Below are 19557 nucleotides of genomic sequence, written 5' to 3'. Positions count from 1 at the left end.
AACGCCGAAAAAGCATTGTTGTATGACCAAGATAAACAGTCTGAGTCGGCTAGGAATATGGATAGGGTTTTCTCACTTGGTATCCAGAAAATCTATCCGTCTAAATATTTTCATGTTTCCGACAAACCTATCGATAAATTGTTAAATGAACGAAGGCCTGGTGCCACTGTGCCACCTCTGTATGTTCCTCTTCCTGCTGCTTTGCCTCTTCCTGCTACTATTCCTCCTCCTGCTCCTATCGTTCCTCCTGTCGTTCCTCTTCCTCCAGTCGTTGGTCCTCCTTTTGTTGCTGCTCCTCCGCCTGCTCCTCCACCTGCTCCTCCGCTCTTTCCTGTTGTACCATTGATAACACCTCAGTTGAACATGCCTACTCTCTCTCTTCCAAGTGGTCCTGCACCACTTGTAGTAGATCAGGGAGCGGGATCGAGAGTTGTCACTTGCAATACTGTACCTCCAGAGAAGAAACATGAATTGATTGCATGGGCTAAGCATTGTATGGAGAGGGATGATCAAGCTAATGTTTTTGCCACACTTTCTAATATGGACAATTTTCCTGAGAAAAATGTTTTCATTGAAGGATTAGGGATCCATTTGAGTGTAATGTGGGACAGATTAAACAATACAGATCTCCCACAAGGGTTGAGGGATCTGAACACCTTAGCGTTCTCTAGAGACACTGTGGAGAAGGTAAAAGAGCATGTTGAGAGGGTATTTGAGTATAGAAAGGAGTTGGAAAGGTTACAGAATGAGGATGAAGATGGAGATAGTATGTATGTGCAGAAACGGTTCCTTCCTTGTCGCAAAGTGATATCTGAGGAAATGCGAATTTGCATGAAGGACGCGATTAGATGGATCTCAGACGTGTCGATAACTCCAGTTGAAGTATATGACACGTATAGTCAGTATACGCTAGAAATGCAGAGGAAAGGGATACAGGTAATGGTAGAGTACCTGCAGGATGAATGTATAAAAAGAAAGATTTGTTGTCCCGCAGAATTATTAAATATTTATAAGAGGGCTTTTTTGTTTGACACTTCTCCAGCTGATTTAGCGCTCGATTTAGCTCTGTTGCTCAGTAAGCGTTCGGAGTTGCCTACTTCTCAGTTGCCTACGAGAGAGGTTCCTCCGACATTTGTCCCAAAAGGTGAGATTCCCGCTGATGTTGCAGCAGCTACACCTGCTCGAGATATTCCTGCACATTATGTGTCACAGTTCGTTCACGTCCCGTTCTGGAGACAGGAAGTGAACACCATTAAACAATCTATTCCCGATATCAGGGTTCTATAAAGAACAAGAGTCTGTTTTGCAGTCCTCAGTATTCACTTTAAGTGATATTGATCTGTTATTTCCCGTACTCCTCCCCATAGATTTGTGGAAACAGGTTAGGAGTATAGATGACGTACCAGGGCTAGGAGATACATGGGCTTACATAATTAGACTTGATGGAGAAAGGCCAGCTGGCGAAAGACCGCCTCAGGTGATACTAACTTTGCCTGACAGAATAGTTGCGAAATTGAAAACTATAATTCCTGAGAAGAGAATTATTTGGGACAAGCTTACCGCCTGTGTCTAAGGGAAGTCTGAGGGTGCTACCGAGTTCTTTAATCGGTTCGAACAGGTATTCTTGGATTTCAGTGGACAAGATTTAGGCACAGAGTTTGGGAAAAGATTATTTGTAGACAAATTTGTGCGTGGATTGCTGCCTGACATCCAGTTGCAAATTATGTCTTCCGAGAGCGCTTGGCAAGAGAAGTCTCAATCAGAAGTACTGCACATGGCTCAGTACTATGAGAATCGTGTCAATAATGAAAAAGAAAGAGTTGAAAAGAGAAAAGGTGATTTAAAGACAAAAGTATTATTACAGCAAATCGTTAGAGGCCCTAGAGGGGGTAATTCACAAACTAGAGGTCAGTATGTTCCACAAGGAAATGTGCCCTTGGGTCCTGTAAATATTAACCAGTGTGCCTATTGTAGGCAAGAGGGTCATGGCGTGCACAATGCCTGATCCTCCGACAGAGGTCAAATAACACATTTGGGAATATGGGTAGACGGCCTAGAGGTCTCCTGGGTGTAGGGGGCCCTAGTAGAGGTCAGTTTTCACAAGATTCACAGCAACCTTTATCACAGGATAATCAGGCAACAAGTGTGGATACTAGAAACATATTTGACCATCCTTCTGCTGCTTACCTCTCTGAAGAACTTCCTTTTGACGATATTCTGTTTCGTTAGGATTGCCCAAAGCAGGGTTTGGAACCTACGCCTATTCCCGTCAATCAGAAAGGTCCCTACGTTGAAATGTAAGTGGGAAATAGGAAACATCTATTCTTGATAGATACAGGGGCACAAAAGTGTTCCATTGATCATTCTCGGGTTCCAAACATTCCACTGTCAGGGCAAACCAATGTTTCTGTAGGGTTTTCTGGCACACCAGTTGTCTGTCTGGTTTCTTCACCGGTACCTATTTCTTTGGGTCTGTTTTATGTACCATTGTCCATTCCTTTTGACTTCGAATTGTGGAGAGAATTTGCTGGGGTTGAATCTGTTGAAGGAGTTAAATGCAGTAATTCATTGCTCCTCTGATGGAGTGTGTTTGACGATTTCACCACAGCAACTTTCTGTCTCTCAATTCTTGACTAGACCTTTGCCGCTGGAATTTAGTGATATTCCAGAGTGTTTATGGGCAGTAGACGACAATGATGTCAGTGTTTTGCAAATTGAGCCTGTTAAAATTGTTTTGAAACATGGAGTGAAGCTGCCGCGCATTCCGCAGTATAAGATTTCAGTTGATGGGGAACAAGCTTTGAAATGCATCATCTCCGATTTTGTACATCGAGGGGTGATTGAGGAAATTGCAGGTAGTTTATGGAATAGTCCGATTTTGCCTGTGTACAAAAAAGGCGATAATGCAATTTCTTTCCGTTTTATAATAGATTTACATGCCATCAATAAGATCGTTGCTCCGCAATTTCCAATTGTGCCTGATGTGACGACGATATTAACTATGATCCCGGCTTCAGCTACTCACTTTAGTGTTGTAGACCTAAGGAATGCTTTCTTTAGTATTCCTATACACAAGGACAGTAGATATTTGTTCGCGTTCACCTTGGGGGGACGCTCCTTCACATTTACCCGTGTACCACAGGGTTACACGGAAAGTCCTAGCATCTACAGTAGGGCTCTGAAAGAACAACTCGATACCCTTGAGTTGCCCTCTACTTGTACACTGCTTCAATATGTTGATGACTTGCTTTTAGATGCTGACTCAGAGAGTCCTTGTAAGGAGGGCACTGTGTTGTTACTTATTCACCTGGCTAAACATGGACATAAAGCTTCGCTTATGAAATTTCAATATTGTTGCCCAGAGGTCGCCTATTTAGGCTATCTCCTGTCAAAGGAGGTAAGAAGTTTGATGCCTGAATGGATAAAACTAATTTCTAGCATGTCTGTCCCAAATATGCAGAAAGAAGTTAGAGCCTTCAGAGGAATGGCTTCTTACTGTAGGCAGTGGATCCCCAATTTCTCGTTAACGATTAAGACAATATTGGCTCTGACGAAGAAGGGCATTTCTTCGCCATTGCCGTGGAACATGGAGCACCAGCGTGCATTTTATTTGCTCAAGACTGCATTGTGCTCGGCACCGGTTTTGGGCACACCAAATTATGAAAAGGCCTTTGTGTTGTTTGTGCATGAATGTGATGGATGTGCTTTGGCTGTGCTAATGCAGGAACATGGAGGGATGAATAGGCCGTGCGGTTACTTTTCTACCGTGCTTGATCCTGTAGCATGCGCTTTGCCAAGATGTTTGCGAGCTATCGCTGCTGCTGCGTCTGTAAAACAGAGTGAGGGAATGGTCCTAGGCCATGCTTTAACCCTGATGGTACCTCACTCTGTAGATGTTCTACTGAACAGAACTCAAACGCAACACCTCACTTCTGCATGGTTGACAAGATATGAATTGATCTTCTTTGCACCACACATCCAAATTAAGAGGTGTTGTGTTCTTAATCCGGCTGAACTCTTACCTTTTCCGCAAGGTACTGCTTGCAGTGACGAAGAGTCACATGACTGTCTTTACACTACCGAACAAGAGACAAAGGGTAGAATTGATCTAAAAGGTACTCCTTTGAACAATCCACAAGGGGAGCTGTTTTGCGATGGCTCCTGCTTCAAACTTCCGGATGGTACATCCACAGCTGCTTATGCAATCACTACGTTGAGCACGGTCGTGGAAACCAAGAGAATCACCCATAACTCCACGCAGGCCGCAGAGATTATAGCATTGGCCCGAGCTTGCGAACTTTCCGAAGGGCTTACCATGAATATATATACTGACAGTCAGTATGCCTTTGGGGTGGTTCACAACTTTGGGAGACTTTGGTCAGAAAGAGGGTTCTTAACTTCACATGGTACAAAGATCCAGCATGGCTCCCTGATAGTACGGCTACTCTCAGCGCTTGCACTCCTACTCAGTTAGCTGTTGTAAAATGTGCAGCGCATCAAAAGATTGTAGAAGATATAGGGAAAGGGAATGCTTTTGCTGACCAGATAGCTATACAGACTGCCACTGATCTCTCTTCAGACATGTTTACTTCAAGGGAAGCCACAAATGCCTGTGCTATGGATGAGGATATCGATTCTGTGAGGGATATCCAAGCCGATGCCACATTAGAAGAGTCTAACAAATGGGTTGAGGGCTTGGGGAAACTTGCCAATGATGGGTGTTGGGTCGACAGAGTCGAAGGGAAATGGCTACTTCCTGACGCATATATTATGATGATGGTTGTTATGGTTCATGGTCCCACACATATATGTGCCCGCAAGATTACAAAAATGTTGGAAAATGTATGGGTGAATGACAAAATCTCTAAGGTAGCTGAACGTTTTGTCCAAAACTGCATGATCTGTTTACACAATAATGTGGGAAAGGGAACGCCAACTCCTAGGGGAAGTTTTGGTCCACCTTCTGTCCCCTTCGAGGTTATACACTTTGATTTTATTGAAATGGAACGATGTAATAACTTGAAATACGTGTTAGTTGTCATTTGTGCTTTTAGCAAATGGGTTGAGGCTTTTCCTGTTAAAGACGCTACAGCCATGACTACAGCAAAGACTATGTTAAAAGAATATTTCCCAAGGTTCGGGCTACCAAGAATCATCTGGTCGGACAATGGTCCACATTTTATCGCTGCTGTAATTCTGCAGATATGTGCGGGATTACAGATCGATAAACGGTTACATTCGGCCAGACATGCTCAGAGAGCCGGACTAGTGGAAAGACACAACGGCATCATCAAAAACAAGCTTGCTAAGACGTGTGCCGGCACCAAAGTAAAATGGCCGGACGCCTTACCGATCGTGTTGTTTTCCATGCGTACAACCCCTCAAACTAAGACTGGGCTCTCTCCCTTTAAGGTGGTTATGAGGAGGCCTGCTAATATCTGGAACCTTCCGAAAAGCCGTTCTCTGCGAAATGTAGAAAATGTACTTCTTTCAGATTACTGTAACCAGTTGACTAAAAACTTGTATTTGATTTATCACCAGGTGCGAGAGGCTTTACCTGTACGATACGAGGACCCTGGTCACAGCATACGGTCCTGATAAAGGTATTCGAGCGATCCTCTTGCCTTGCACCTTGGTGGCGGGGCCCCTTTCAAGTCCTGGTGGTCACGCAGACGGCGGTGTGGGTGGCTGGCCAGAAAAATTGGATCCATGCAACGCACACTAAGAAGATTCCACACCCAGTGCCATACGATACAGAAGAAACAGAACCCCTCATCAGTACTGCAACCAACAATCCTGAAGCAGTAAACAGCATTGAGAGTGCTTCAGAGACTCTCCCTGAGCCCGTGGGGCCTGGGGAAACAGTCATGTTGCCTCCACACTCTCCAACAGTTTTGTTTCCGGAAGCTGTTGTTCCGGATCTTGCATCCTCTCTTGTTCTTGATACGTCACTTTGAACGGGAAGTGACAACACGTTGTTCTCAGATCACTAAGTACCACGAAGCACAATGTACGATCTGCGACCTAGGAAATAGACCTACTGCACGTTCGGCTGTGCGATCGAGGAAAATCAGCAAGGACTTGTGTTTTTGGCCTGATCTATTGTCTGTACAGGGATTCGGTTGGCTAGGGTTTGTGGAAGGACTAAGAAGACGCCTGGCCTGGAGGTCGCCAGCTAAAAACATTGGCGTGTTCATTTGAAGATTACAATGCCTGCCACCGCTACCGCTCGCACAGGACTAATAAGTGAACGTGTGACCAGCTGCGAAAAAGGACAGTCCGTAACATGGGCCCCGAAAACATATTCTGCTGTTTTTTGATAATATACATTGGTTTTATGATAGTCATTGTTTTAGGCTTCTGGTATCTAGAGGAAGTACATCCGCTTCAGAATTTGTTACCGAATGAAAATGTACCTACTGTTCCTACTCCTTTCATGCATCTGCACACTCTATCTCCTAGGGATTCTGAGCATAGACAGAGATATCGCAATGACACATTATTACTTATCATGAATGCTACACATGCCATCTCTAATAGGTCCAACTGTTGGGTCTGTCCGCATTTACCGCAACATGGGGATAAGGGGCTAGGTTGGTATATTCATTCTTTACCTTTGACAACTGCATGTTATGCTTCTCTTAGAGCACTATTCTTTGGTCGCTGGAACGATAGCATCTCAGGGAACTTTGATGGGACTAATTTGAATCAGTTTGAGAAACATGTTTTGACTCCCTTGGGAGGTTTGCTTTTTGCAAATAGGAGGAAGCTCAACGTTGCTTCTATTAGGCCTTCTGATAGACTGTCTCATCCTTTCCAATCTTTGATTTCCTCTAAAATGGCTCCTATAGGCAATAAGGATGCCACGCCTCCTTCTTACACTGTTAACCATAGCCCCGATTCAGTTTCTTTCTGCATACAGAGTAATGGTACTCAGTCAATGGGTGATTTTAAAGGTTGCGCCAACGTTGCAAATTTGGCTGGGGAAGACAGACCTTTGTATGTAGACGAACCTGTCTACTTTGTTTGCGGTAAAGTAGCATTTCCATGGTTACCCAGGGATTGGCAGGGAACTTGTTATTTAGGGATCCTGTTACCTGGAGTATTCATAGCCAGTACTGTAGAGGTTTCAAAGTCTCGTCCACGGCGGGACGAGAATGGTGACACTCCAGCACAAGTTCTGGGAGACGTAGCAAAATCCTTTGTGCCTTTTTGGAGATACAAATACTGAACTCAGAGGATATCAGGAGACTAGCGACAGTACTGGAGAGAACCATCAACCGGACCACTGACATACTCTATAATATGACTCTAGAACAGAAAGCAATAAGGTTAGTAGCACTTCAGAACCGGATGGCATTAGATGTCATCAGGCTGAACGTGGAGGGGTATGTAAATTAGTGGGGTCCGCTTGCTGCTTTTTCGTGCCAGATCCCCAACTATCTTCAAGGCAATACAGAATCTGCATGTCCTAAGTTCAGAAGTGCATGTTCCGGAAGGAAATTGGGATCTTAGCGCTTGGTTCTGGGACTTGGGGTTGGAAGGTACTTTCGTTCTTGCTGATCATTTTGGGAATTCTGTTGTTCCTTTGTTGCTGTATACAGTGTCTTCCTGGTATATGTTCGATGCTAGGGGGATGTTGCGCACGGTCGATGGGTACGTTATGATGAAAGGTATACGTCCCAGACAAAAACTCCAATGAATATGTTCTGAAAGAAATTCTGGTAACCGATCTAATGGCGATTGATATCTCCGATGGTGATTGAGGGTGTTTGGACATTGAGACGTGGAATTGTTCTTAAAGTGATTAGAAGTAGTTTAGCGCTTGGCATAGGCCAAAAGGAGGGTTTGTCGATCTGGAAAACATATTATACCCTCTAGATTGTGTGTATATATATATATATATTGGCCTAGGCCAAGTCGCTCTGCGAGGAAATCCGTGTTGCAAGGTCCTGACCTTAGATCTGTGTAGGCCGCCATTTTAGGTTCATCCGCCATTTTAGATTCTCTCTCTAAAGTCACCCTGTGTTCTAAGATGGTGAACAGTGTCGTTTTGAATGTAACATGGCCGTTCTGACCTCTGTGTGCAAGTTAATGTCTAAACTGCCTGCAGGCCAAATGTCAGGGTCATGTACTGAGACCTTGTCCTTCGTTGACCTGTGTATAAAGGATTACCTGTACCAATGTGATTAATCCATGAACATACATCATACACAATACTGTTTGAGCATCTTATGTGAACACATGTTTTACTATATTGTACAAAGTTATGTGCAGAGGCTCAACGCGAAATCCGAAGACACACTGTTGCTATTGTAACTTGTTTGTGAATATGTTAAGGATAACACCTAAATGTATAGCTGCATAAATTAGGGAACAAACTCGGCATGAACCCTAGATCCTAGATTCATTAACCTGCAAGTGGGTTGAACATCATATTTTGGGGTGTATAATAGGTACGACTATTCTGATGTACAGTCCCACTCACTTCCCACACCGAACGGGCTGGTATTCGCTGTGGTGAACTGAGGGCCTGATAGCTATCCGATACTCTGTTTCTTTGAAAACTGCTCAGTTACTTTGAATAAAGATCTGTGTATCTTTATAACTTGTGTTTGGTGTATTTCCTTTTGAAGGTACTCAGCCTCGATATCTACTTTTGCTTTCACATGACTGTACATCAGAACATTCGCTCTTTTATACAATTTTGTAACATGATGTCCAGCCCACCTACAGGTTAACCATTTCTCGGGCTAGAGGTTCATGCCGAGTTCGCTTCTAATTTATTCATCTATAGGCATATGGATTATTCCTAGTATATTCACAAATAGGTCAGAATGGCAACAGTGTCTTCTCTGGATTATCATTTAAGCCTTAGTACATGTTTAATACAATGTAGTTCAACAAGTGTTCATATTCAGTATTTAAACAACATTGTGCTTAATATATGCTCGCAGATGATTATTGCTGGCACAGGTAATCCTCGATCTACAGGTCAACGAAGGACAAGGTCTCATTTCATGACTCTAACATTTGGCCTGTGGGCAGTTTAAGCATTGACTTCATGTAGAGGTCTAGACGGCCAAGTTACAAACAGAAGAACACTGTCCACCATTTTAGAACACAGGGTGACTTTGGAGTGAGAATCAAAATGGCGGATGAACCTAAAATGGCGACAAAATCGATCTAAGGTCAGAACTTCGCAACGCAGATTTCTTCGCAGAGCGACTGGGTTTAGGCCAAGATATACAGTAAAGGAAGCACGATATGATATCCCGTTTAACAGGAGCACACGCCTGGAGCAGGTTAATATTAGCATCCTTGAGGGAGACAGATCAAGAAGATGACATGGACGTCCCGCATCATCCAAAGTATCGCTGTCAACGCACAGGAGTGAGAGTCGAAGAAACAGCAGTGCACAAAGAGAGACTCCAAGAAGTTTTACAGGCTGCCCAGTGCCTGAGTTTGACATCACAGGTGCGCCCCGCAATCCTCAGCCCTAGGTGGGACATGTGGGTGGAAAGACTAGAAATGTTTTTCGACACTACCAAGGAGACTGATGAAAAGACGATGTGAGCCATGCTCCTTTTCTATACTGGCAGGGAGATGCACTAGATATTTACAATGCTACGACCTTCTGATGACCTTTTTGTTGTGGCCAAAGAAATCCTACAAGAATTCTTCTGTCCACTGGTCAATCGCAAGCACGAGCGATTCTACCTGTGGCAAGCCCATCAGGAGCTGTCGGAGTCCCTTGATTCCTATCACCACAACACGCCAGCTGGCCATGACCTGTCGACTGGCGGATGCACAGATGAGATAAGGGCCCAAATTATAAAGCACTGTTCATCTGTGGCACTGCAGTGCCAAATAGTGAAGGAACCCCACATTGCCTTGAGCAGAAAACTAGAGCTTGGTCAGACGCAGAAATTGTTGGTGTCCAGAGCAGCGCAGATGGCAGAGGGGTTGAGAGCTGGCAGGCCGGAGGTGGTACATGTCATCACAGTGTAGGGGACATCAAAAGTCCAAGGGAGACACGACAGGCAAAACAGACAAAGCACACCAAGGCCACCAGAGGAACAACAGAAGTCCTGTGATGCATGAGGAGGGCTGTGTCCCATGATCAAGCATGCCCAGTGCTAGGGGCTGTGTATGGCCGATGCAGTAAGCTCAACCACTATACGTGGATGTGCAGGACCCGCTGGCAGGAAGCACAGTCGTCCTGCCCACACCCGACACCACCGAGACCAGGATATTGGCGTGGATGAGGACCAGCAGGCGAGTAGAGCAGTCCTGTTGAGTGTGAAAAATGCTGCCAAAATTGAGGAGGTGTTCTTCATTTCGGCCATCTGACTGGATGACAGGGGACAGCAGAGAAAGCCTTGCTGTTCCTTCTCTATCCTGCACACAGAACTGTCCATTCTTTTCGACACAGGAGCATCGGTTAACATGATACTGATGGCAAACTTCAAGAAGCTCAGCTCGATCCCCACGCTACAAAGGCCCAGAATCCAAATGTTCACATATGGGGGTTGTCTGCTCTCCCACTGGATGGCGTTTTCAATGGGATATTGAGCCATATAGGGGCCGCCACCGTTGCCTCTTCTATGTCACCTCTGTGGCTACAGACACATTGCTAAGCTGCTCAACAGCAGAGGTGTTGGGCCTGGTGCACTTTGCTTTCCTGATCTACCACCATGACATCAAAGGCCTGCTGGAGAGTTTCCAGGGCCTATTCAAGGGGAGGGATGCCTCAAGGGTCAGAAAGTGTGGCACACATGGACTCCACCATCCAGCCGGTCACTCTGCACCACAGGCGCATCCTGCTACATTTACAGAAGAAGGTGGGTCCGACGCAGTATCTGTCACCAATAGTGGTGGCAGCTAAGCCCAAGCATCCCAACGAGGTGTGCATCTGCGTTGATATGAGGTTTCCCAACCGCCCTATCAGGAGGGAGGGACACCCTATGCTGACTTTGGCTGACATCCTGGCAGACCTGCAAGGAGCGCAGCTCTTCTCGATGCTTGATCTCATAGCCGGATACCACCAGAGTCCCATGCACGAGGACTCCAGAGCTATTATGACGTCCTTGTCGCACATTGGCTTGTTCAGTTACAAGCACCTGAGCTTCATAGTATCTTCGGCGGCAGAAGTGTTTCAGCATGCTATCAGGGGCATGCTGGCAGGACTCACAGGTGTCCTGAATGTGAGTGACGATGCACTTATCTATTCACTATCTCCGATGGAGCAGTTGGTCAGGCTCAGGGCAGTACTCACTGGACTTTCCAAATAGGGTCTAACCCTGAACTGAAGGAAATGCCAGTTCAAGGAATACCGCGTGGAGTTCTTTGGATTCGTCTTCCATGAGGGAGGACTTTCACTGGACCCCAGAAAGGTGGAGGACATAAAAGTGGGGCCAGCACTCACCTCCCAGTCTGAAGTGCACACTTGCCTGGGAATGGTGAACTTTGCAGAAGATACATCCAAAATCTAACCAACATCACAGAACTGCTACATCTCCTGATAAAAAAGACCAGGATTGGCCGTGGGGAAAGGAAGAGCAGGTTGCATTTGAGGCCACCAAAGAAGCATCAATGTCCGACACCACAATGGCTTTCTTCAATCCAACCAGAGAGTCAGAGGTGATGGTCAATGCGAGCCCAATAGGGCTGGGAGTGGTGCTGCTGCAATTATCAGAGACAGGTGAGAGAAAACCGGTTGCCTATTCAAGCAAGGCGCTCACCCCGACTCAACAAAGATACTCACAGATCGAGAGGGAACCATTTGCGGGCCCGTGGGGGTGCAAGCACTTCCAGATCTACACATATGGGCACCCAATCACAGTGGTTACTGTTCAGAAACCCTTGGTACCAATTCTGGGTAGATCCACACTCAGGCCGCCCATCAGACTAGATCGCTGGCTCCTTCAGCTATAGGAGTAGAGAGTAACTCTGGTGTTCAGAGCAGGAGTGTACAATCCAACAGATTACTTGTTGTGCCAACCGAGGTAGCAGGAGACCCATGACCAGATGATCACAGATGACATCAAAGAGCTAGTGGCCATGGTAACACAGGCGGATGTCCCCGGCTCTATGTCAGTTGCCGACATCCCGAGGGCCACTCGCCAGGACACGAGAATGCAGGAGCTGATTGAGCAGCTGCGGGTGGGGCAATGGAAAGGATTCCTGGCTATGACACAACACCGGATGCCAGAAGCCCAAACATTCATCCAAGGGCTGTGGAGGGTAAGGAGCGAGCTGGCCCTTGGGCCTGAACAAGTCCTACTTTGAGGAACACAGTTAGTGATTCCCCTCACACTTTAGGACGAGGTACTGAAGCTGATGCACGACGGCCACCAGGGAACCAGTAAGATAGATTGCACGCCTGGGCAAGAAAGTGTGGTTCCCCGAGTTGAAGCGGATGGCGGAGGACGGGGTCGCCAAGTGCACGTGGTGTGAAGCGGCGAAACCACTGGACAAAGGGCGCCGCATTGTATTGCAGGAGCAAGCTGAAGCCCCATGGAAAGCGTGCAGCATGGATTTTGGTACTGTCCTCCAATCGCAGCACTTCCTGGTGGTGCTCGACAAGTTTTCGCAGTTCCAGGTGGTGCAGTTTGTGGACTCCACAGCGGACCGGGTGTTCATCCCTGTGCTAAAGGAAATATTTGCAGCATTTGGATTCCCCGAATTGGGTTGAACACCTTGAGCCAATGGGGATGTTGAGAGGTTTATGCAGACCCTCAACAAGTTGTTCCGCATTGCCCTTGAGGAAGGGTTGCCAGTCGAACCTGCTCTTGCTGACTTTCTGCTGGTATCGCACCACACCCCACTCCATGACATGTGTGTCACCAGTCAAAGCACTATTTGGCAGGAAGGTAAAATCAACCATTCTGGCACACATGTCCCGACAACCAGCGGTGGAAGACTCTATGACAATTCAAGCGAGGCACGAGCATTCCAATGCCAGGGAATCAGCTTGGCGAGGGTTGACGGCTCAGCCACTGGAGGTCGGATACTGAGTGCTGGCCAGAATGAGGAAGCCCAGGCACAAGTTGTGTCTGCTACATGATCGGGTCCCATGCACACTAAGTAACTGCTTGTTAGGGAAAGAGGATCACTGCAACCCTTGGGAGGGAGTCACTTGCCTGGAACAGCAGCTGCTTCACTCGCCTCCGGGAACCCTGAGTGGCAAAGATGCTGCAGGCAGTGGTCACGATGCTCCCGAGGGCCAGGGCGAGATTGAACATCCGACAGATGAGGAAACTGATGCCGGGGAAACCGGCCTGGGGTCCGAGGACAGCCCGGTCCCACCACCAGACTATGCAAGGTACACCCGACAAACCAATCACTGGCCTCCTGAGAGACTATGTGCTGGGTTGAGCATCGAGGACCCGCAAGTATCACTGATGATGTTATTATCTCCCCATGCTGCTGTTGTTCTTCTTGTTATGAGGGAGTTTGGAGGCGATGTTATGGCGCAGGCCGCCACCATGTCAGGTGGCAGCCACGTCATCAAGTGAATAAAGTGGGAGGTCTTTCCGCCTGTGCGGTAGATCCTCCCTGCAACCACTAAGACGACTTGGATCTCATTTGTGCTGCGCCGGTGACCCGGCCTACAATATAACAGCATCCAGTGTCAGAATGTCCTTGTGATTGCTTTCCAACTCTTGTTGTGGTATGCGTGGTGAGAGATGAATAGATCATTGAAGTGAATCATCTTTTGTGTTGTGAGCCACTTTAGTGTGCAGAGTGCTGGGTGGTGTGTTAAATTTAGGCTAACATTGTCTTATCAATCAACCCACACATTTGCCAAACGAACAAACTCCTAAAAACAACCCAGAGACTTGGAATTACCCCTCTGTACATGAAAACTCCAGTGCACACAATCCAATCACACTCAGAAAGCTGACACACACATATGCCAGTTGCTCCTGGTACTGCAAGCACCAACAGAAGAGCACAACCTCTATACTATCCAGTGATCAAAGTGAGTGGAATGGTCGTGAAAGGTGTTCCACTACTTTTATTTTTTTTCTGTTTACCATTCCTCTACTTTCTATGACCATATTCACCATTCTATATAGAGGAATTGCCCATTCATGTTCTTGTGCAAGTGTAAAGTTATAATAGGAGCCTTTATTACTAGTCACTTAGACTATTGGAATGCCCCAGCTGCAACACCTTGTCACATGTTGCACTATGCTTCCACCTACCCTCTCCCCTGCCGAGACCACAGCTTCATTAATTTTGTAGGTACACTTCTACCATTGATCCTATCCCTCTTCTCTGACTAACCTACCCTTCCAACTTTCTTACATACCGACGTGAGCGCCTACAGACCATGCAAATGGTAACAGTGCCAGGCATAAATTAACTTATCACAACATAACATAATAATTAATTACCTGAGTCTAAATGCACCACAGTGCATGGTAAACTTGACAAAGATTTTGATGGGGATTCATGGTTTGTCGATTGGGGACAGTCTGCCGCTCAATTCATGCGACTATCTAGTTATTATTTGGTCTCTGGAAACCAAAGATTAAAATGGACAGAGTACTTTGCCAATAATTGAATACAAAGAGCTGCTGTTCCACAGATCTCAAAGTTTTTTATTTGCCGACTCCGGCTATCTTTCCGAAAATAATATTGTTTTAAATCTCTGCAACACTTGCTCTGTCTCTTTTCACGAGTACCCTGCTGCTAGTTTCGATGGCCCGAAGCCCAGCCGAGTGGGCTATCCAGGTGACGTGGCTGCCTCATCAGGCCATCAACAACAACTTGTTCTCCCTGTGCTCATTGCAGCACACTGTGCTGTCTCCCTAGCGTCTCTGCTTTAAAACCAGTTCAACCTAGAGGTAATCTGCCACTAGCCTGCTAGAACCTTAGAGGAAAACATCAGCAGCAGTCCACACTAGCCACAATCCTTGGGCACCAAACTCTCTGCACAAAGCCTCCTCCATTACAGGTCACACCAAGGTTGTTCAGTTTTCCACCAGCATGCCCACTTTGATCACCCACCTTTCTTGTTCACCCACACTGAAGAGGCAGGATCAGGCATAGCTGGGTGTCTCACCACAGTTGTCTGCTTCCTTTTCCTCATCACCAAACGCCATGCAGCAGGCATGAAAGACTCTGGTGGGTATGGATTCTTCTGCAGATCATGGCATTGCCCATATGGCTTCAGTAGACTATGCTACGGGCAGCTTCAAAGATGGATGGTGCGTCTTACACGCACCCTGGATATTCGATACTGCAAGGCCACCAACTGTTGGCTAAGGCCATGCAGCAGGCAAGACATACTCTAGTGGGTGTGGATTCTTCTGCATATCATGGTATCACCCAGAAGTCTTCAGTAGGCTACGTTGATAGATCAGGATCATACCAAAATAAAGAATTAAATAATTTCAAATCCCAAAATACAGAATTTCGAAAAAAACATGTTACCCTATATATATATATATATATATATATATATATATATATATATATATATATATATATATATATATATATATATATATATTACACTACAAAAAAAACAAAAAACTTTGTTAAGGGGACGTTATGGTTAAGTTGCCCTACCAAAAACCTGTGCACTTCACTACAAAAAACTTTTCAACCTCCCCATTATGCTTCAAGGTTAAACCGAAAAAACCCTGAAATTCGCCAGTTATGGTAGGGCAACTTAACCATAACGTCCCCTTAACAAAGTTTTTTTTGTAGTGAATTTTACAGGTTTTTGGTAGGGCAACTTAACCATAACGTCCCCTTAACAAAGTTGTTTTTGTAGTGAATTTTACAGGTTTTTGGAAGGGGCACTTCACTTAATGGTTAGATTGTGATAATGAAGTTGGTGTGCTGAATATACACTGTTGTCATGTGATTTTGGGAGAAATCTAGGATAATGCACTTACTTGATGTACATGTATCATAGAACATACAGAACCCCCTCCCTATTGATATTAGAAAGGGACTGAGTGAGCACCTGTTTGCGGATGGGGCGGACGAGGTCAGCAGCACCCAAACAGGCAGGGAGTATCTGAAAATGTACTATTTTCTTACACAAAAAATGTTGAACTCAGAAAAAGGACTGGAAGACTTTAAGTATAAGTAAATAAATAAGGAACCTGAACGTGTGAAATAAAAAAGATGCATTTAATAGCCATGTAGAATGAAATGGATGGTACTATAAAAAAAAGCATGCCTCCATCGTAATTACTTCACAGAAACTCTGCAGCTGGACCAACAGTGGACGGACGCAGTAGGACGAAGGGAAATAACATCAAAATAGTAAGTGAAGGTCATTTTTTTGTATGTGTGTTTATTTTTTTTGGTATGTGGTGCAGAAATAATAATGCCTTTCTGTTGTTTTGACACAGAAATGACAAGTACTTTGGAGTGGTTGGAACAGTACTTTCCGCATGGAGAAATGTCAGAAGAGAGCGATAGCAATGGTACACAGCACTCTGCGTATGCAAAGTAATGGGCAGTATTTTATGGGCATTTAATAGATATATATTTATTTTTTTACAGACCAGGAAAGAAAAGAAGAAAGGCCAACAAACGAGACAGAAGAAGAGAGGATGAAAATGATTGAGCAGAAAATAGACACGTTGAATGAGAATTTTTAAATTTTAAGGGAGTTTGTGGAGGACTGTGTGAGAGGGAAAGTACGTTACCACTGTCCCACCTGTACCTGGCCCCCTTCTCCATTCCCTAATGAACCATCCCCAAACCTTCAAGAAGAAAATAGACGTTTCGACGAAACATCCATCCCTTCTTCCCCTCACAAATCTCCCCCTCATAACAAGCCCATGTTGAATCCTAATTCCCCTATATTTGTGTCAGTATCTGCTTCCCCCAGTATTTCTTTGGAATGAAAGGTGTGTGTGTGTTTGGAATGTTTTTGTATAGTAGTTGTAGTTAAAGAGGGTGAGGAATACATTTTTTTTTAAAAAGACTTAAAATGTTCGCGAACAGCGCGCCTGTTCGACTTATCCGTAAGGAATGGAATGTGGATGTTGTGAAGGCAGTACACCTACCCTTACTAATGTCAAGTGCGATGGAGTTGATGTTTGAAGGCACCATCTGTGCAAGTTGTGCGTACATAAACAGAAAGGGGTGTCCTAAGGACGTTATACCTCGCCATACCACTGACAAACGAGATAAAACATGTTCGTAGAACACACCAGGTGTCCGGGATGGAAGTGGATGAGCAAAATGGGAGTGTGTAAATGACAGTATACCTGTCCGTATGCTCTGGTGGCAAGATGGTGGGGTCCGTAGGACAGGCACGGTGGCCGGCAAGTTCGTAGTCAAACAAAATGGAGGTGTCCTAAGGACAATGGACCTGTCCGTACAGTGAGCATATCATGTACGCACATGCGCAGTGCAACCATAAGTACAGCGAACATCGCGCCTTACGTTAACTGTCCGTCTCACTTGTGACGCACTTTGATTTCGTTTGAGAACCCCAACACTAGCCTTAGGACACTTCTGCGCATGCGCAAGTTTGTTAGTCTGCATTTGCTGTCCAGCGGACACCCATTTCTGGCGTGGATGTGTTCAGGACGTCATCATGTGACCGCACCCATGCTGAGCATGAGGACTAATTTGCGCAGTTTGTGTGCTTCCACAAGAGTACAAAAGGAACTTATGCAAACAAGGCAAATTATTGTACAGTCTAAAAATATCATTTCACATATCCGAGACAATAGCTTACCTGTGGACATGTTGTGTAAAATTTTCAGAACGCTTTTCAATGATGAAGAAGGTCACGAGGCGCACCCCTACACCCCTATAAGTGGCCACACCCCAGAGCGCATCTTTATTGTCCTTCTAGCTATAGCAGATTGAGGTGTACTGCCTTTACTGCTGTAGTGACCAAAAGGAAAGTAATTGGTATGGCATCCATGGCTGCTGTTGCTTCATTCCCCTCTGCACCACCCCCAAACCCGGCACCACCACCACCACCACCTCCCCAAGGGCCTGCAGAGAGATATACGGGTGTAGAGATCGAGGAAGAAGAGGAGGAAGAGAATGAGGTGGAGGAAATCCGCACTACAAGCACTCACCGGGAGTCGTGGGTGTGGCGGTTGTTTTCCGTTTATGGGAATGTACCAAAAGCATGTGCGAACCTGGTGAGCTGTAACCAGTGTCAGGTGGTGCTGAGTCATGGGAGACCTAGTGCGTACAGCTTTGGTACGACAACCATGAAGTGACACCTCACTTCGTTCCACGGTGCAGACATTTGCAAGGTGGTGCCATGTGAAGAGCGTAGTCGATTGAGTTCCTCCACAGCATCCTTCGTGTCCGATCCTCTCACCACAAGAGACACTCCTGTAAGGGAGCGGCTCCCTCCATCTGCCTCACAAGCCATTCGCAATGCTGTTGACCCTTACCTTTCAAAGGTGACAATAGTGTGTATGTATTGTGACGCAGTACTCTTTCAGGGGGGAGAGTTTTCAAAGTGCTTTTGAGGCTACAGTCACGTAGCACCAGAAGATCTGCTCCTTACCTAAGTGAAGCTCACCCTATATCTTTCTCTGTGCACTTGCAATTTCTTATCCCCATGGTTGGTGTCCCTTCCTTACCCTCCTTTGTCCTCCTCTCCTAGTGTGTCGTATGGCCAAAAGCAGGAAAGTGGAAAACAACAAAAATAAAAAAAATTGCTCTTTTCAGAGCCGCCTTTCTCAGCTTAACAATAGAACTATCAAGTGACCGATGTAGGCCTCCGCACATTCGTGAAAAAGTTTGTGGACAGTCGTAGGACACACCAAAAAGGAGGGTGAAAGCAGAGCAAACCCAATGAAGTGGACGCTGGGAGTAAGTGGTGGCTCTGAAAAGAGCCTTTCGGTGGTGTGTTGTGTGGGTCAAAAACTGTGGATTGGAGAAAATGGATTGTCACATAGGTTATTGTGAATGCAAAAGAGGTTGCAATGCATTTTGTACATTGTGAAGAAAAATCTGATTGCCAGCATATGTGAGATGGACTCCATCTCTGCGGAAAATGAAAGAGCTGCCAAACAAAATGTTTACATTGTGAAATGAGGACATGCCAACATCTCTTAGAAAGGCACAAACAGCCTTATTCACATTGCGTCTCACTTTCTCCATTTGTGGACCAAATGCAGAAGAACGCAGCCATATTTGCCTTTGTGCAATACGGGAAAAAAGTATTTGACAATTTGGAAACATGTCCATGACCTTTGCAAGTCCTTCCTACATTGCAAATTGCAAAGAAATCCCAGAGACATGGCCTAAACTGTTGCCTCCGCAATGAATGATAAGTATATCTGGAGGATGCTCTGTCAGTAAAGTAACACAGAGAGGTACCAAGTCCAGCCACCTCATTCGATGCACGCCATGCCAGTGCACTTCCACATGAGGAAATCCGAGATCTGCAGATAGACGGCAGCTTTCTGCATGCACCTTCAACCAATGTATCCATGAGTCTCCCAAAATTCAGATAATCTGTTTTCGAGTACGCAGAGCCATGGCTGTGTGGTCTACTGTCAGGGAAAAGACGGTTTTACTGAATCTCGCCATTCAGAA

The sequence above is a fragment of the Ambystoma mexicanum genome, chromosome 9 (assembly GCF_040938575.1).
Source record: "Ambystoma mexicanum isolate Mex_15411 chromosome 9, UKY_AmexF1_1, whole genome shotgun sequence".
In the NCBI taxonomy this organism is placed as follows: domain Eukaryota; kingdom Metazoa; phylum Chordata; class Amphibia; order Caudata; family Ambystomatidae; genus Ambystoma; species Ambystoma mexicanum.
The sequence above is the reverse complement of the archived record's forward strand: the minus strand, read 5'-3'. Positions refer to the sequence as shown.